The sequence below is a fragment of the Scyliorhinus canicula genome, unplaced genomic scaffold, assembly GCF_902713615.1.
Source record: "Scyliorhinus canicula unplaced genomic scaffold, sScyCan1.1, whole genome shotgun sequence".
NCBI lineage: Eukaryota > Metazoa > Chordata > Chondrichthyes > Carcharhiniformes > Scyliorhinidae > Scyliorhinus > Scyliorhinus canicula.
In genome coordinates this window covers 80,536-83,266 of record NW_024055442.1, presented here as the reverse complement: position 1 = coordinate 83,266, position 2,731 = coordinate 80,536, and the positions used below count along the sequence as shown (strand labels likewise).

General features: G+C 49.5%; 1 long non-coding RNA gene across 1 annotated transcript; it reads left to right on the top strand.

Moving 5' to 3' along the window:
• Positions 1-520: 520 nt before the first annotated feature.
• LOC119959433 lies at positions 521-2,429 on the top strand. The gene is made up of 2 exons (XR_005459205.1): positions 521-593; positions 2,129-2,429. It is a non-coding gene; the product is annotated as an uncharacterized LOC119959433 (long non-coding RNA).
• Positions 2,430-2,731: the final 302 nt, after the last annotated feature.

The following is a 2,731-nucleotide window of genomic DNA, read 5'->3' as shown; positions in this document are numbered from 1 at the left end:
TTTCAGAGTTATTCAGAGTGAAGACTCGAGAGCTATTCAATTCAAAATGAAGTCATATATAACAAAGGGTAGCACAGTGGTTAGCACAATTGCGTCACAGCTCCAAGGTCCCAGGTTCGATTCCGGCTTGGGTCACTGTCTGTGCGGAGTCTGCACATCCTCCCCGTGTCTGGTTTCACAACAAACTCTATCTCTGATGTTTTGCCCCCTGTGGGTTTGCAGCCTCTATAAAGACGGCGGCCGTTAACTCAGGCCTGTCACCGGGAGCAGGCCGCAGCTGTTCCCCCGCTCGATGCAAACCTGGGCCCGGAAACTTCTTATTGGGGTTTGGAACCTCCACCGGGTTTCAGTGACCAGCATCGGCACTGCGCATGCTCCAGCTCACAATGCCCAGGGAGTGATTGACGGCAGCTCTGGTCCAATAGGAACAGGGAGGTGGGCCTGGAGGACCGAGTGACTGCAACCAATCGGACTGAATGAGGGGCGGGGCTGAGCCCCGGACTCCCACGTGAGGCTGGAGCATGCGCAGTGCCGATGATATTTCAGGATTTGGGCGGTTGGGTGGAAGTTGTGAGCCGGTCAAATTCGGTTTGGTGAGTCATGAGGGAGGGATGGAGCCGGCGGATGGGTCGGGAGGCTTCATAAACACTCCGTGCAGCCCAAGCCCCGAATACGAAGTGAGGAGCTGAACCGGCGAAAACTGCTCGAGCTTTTCCTTGAGAAAGGCCCGGGTGGCCGGGCGCATGCGGAAGGAGCGAGAGCCCCGGCTTTGCTCCGCCTCCCATTCACTCTGATTGGCTGGAGGACCAGTCGCTCTTGTTCGGTCCTCCTTCCGCATGCGCCCGGCCACCCGGGCCCCCCTCTTCCTATTGATCCAAACCCGCCGTCAGTCAGTCCCCGGGCATTGTGAGCTGGAGCAAACCCTTCACCATCATTGTCAGCTCCCTGGTTTGCAGCTGCGGAGCTTCTCCCTCCCTCCCGGGAACAGGCCCAGGTTAACGGGCACCATCCTGCTTCACACACTGGAGGGTGGTTCACATCACAGGATGGGGGAGGGGGGATAATAAATAAGAGCTGACACTTTGCACTCAAATCAATGAGGAATCTGATCTCTGGCAAGGAAGGAAACTCTGGCAGGTGGTTGGGGTGGATTCACAAACACCCGCTGGAGGCCCCAAACCCCCAATAAGACCCATTGATTTTATTGTCAGTCTGCAGACAGGAGCTGGAGAACTGAACCCAGGCAGAGGAGAGGGAGGGAGAAAACTGGGAGTGGAGGAAAGAAATGGTGCAGATGGTGAGATGGGTTTGGATTTCAGCCCAGGGAGGAGGGAGAGTGTGTGGGACGGGGATTTACAGCTTTGGGGGAACAAGAGAGGGAAAAATGTTCCAGAGAAACTAGATTGCCTGTTCTGAATTTCAATCGTGGACTGACAGTGATAGCTTTTGTAAACTCCTTTTACAGGGGGTTGGGATTGGAGAATTTGCACACAACAAACTGAACCCAACTGAAAGGTTTTTCTCTTTGCGAATTTTGTCCTGTATTTTGTAACATAAGAAATCACAGCTCTCAGGAAAGATTAAATGGAGGGGGGGGGGGGGGGGGAGGGCGATGTGAGAGAGTGAACATGGTTTAGCACACTGGGCTAAATCGCTGGCTTTTAAAGCAAACTAACACAGGCCAGCAGCACGGTTCAATTCCTGTACCAGCCTCTCCGAACAGGCACCGGAATGTGGCAACTAGGGGCTCTTCATAGTAACTTCATTTGAAGTCTCCTCGTGACAATAAGAGATTTTCATTGCATTTCAATAAACAACAAGTCATAAATACAGGATAGTTATGAATAAATCCAAGGGGACAATACAGGCAGAATTATTTATGACAGGTTCAGAATGTGCAACTCATTACCACAGAAAGGAGTTGAGGAAAGTGCTGAGATGTTTTCAAAAGGAAACAGGACAAGCACATGAGAGAAAATGGAATTCAAAATCAGCTGAAAGGCTGAGATTTGATAGGTGTGACAGTCGGAGATGTGTGCCGAGTATTGACAGCAGCAGAATCTGTGACAGAATGGCCTGTTTGTGTCTTATATATTGACAGTATTTCAATGTTATCCTCTTTTTGCAGAATATTTGCAGATGCAATCATCATGTTGAGATCTGACAGTCACTTGGTTTATTAGGACCGGCCTTTCAACGTAGAGGGAGAAATGTTTGTCTGTTTTGTCTTTTGGAAAAAACTTCAAAAATCACTGTGATTGGAAAAGCACCGAGACACAGACATCTAAGTAATTTTCCACAGTTAGCTGGAACTGAGATTTAACCAATCAGAAATCATGAAATTAAATTGCAACATTTACATCAGGGAGACACCGTACTCTGGCTTTAACTGATGATCCAAGTTGGAGAGACAGGACATTCGCACCAAAGGAATCAAGAAGCAGCAATAGGACATTCAGCCCCGTGAGCCTGTTCCACCATTTAATAACATCACGGCTGATCAGATAGTGACCTCAAATCTGCATCCCACCTACACCTGACAACTTGTCGATAACCATGGAGAAACCGTGGAAATGTGGGGACTGTGGGCTGGGATGCAATTCCCCGTCTGTATTGGAAACTCATCAACGTATTCACACTGGGGAAAGGCCGTTCACCTGCTCCATATGTGCTGACTGTGAGAAGAGTTTTAAAAGTAAACAGGATTTACTGAGACACCAACGTATTCACA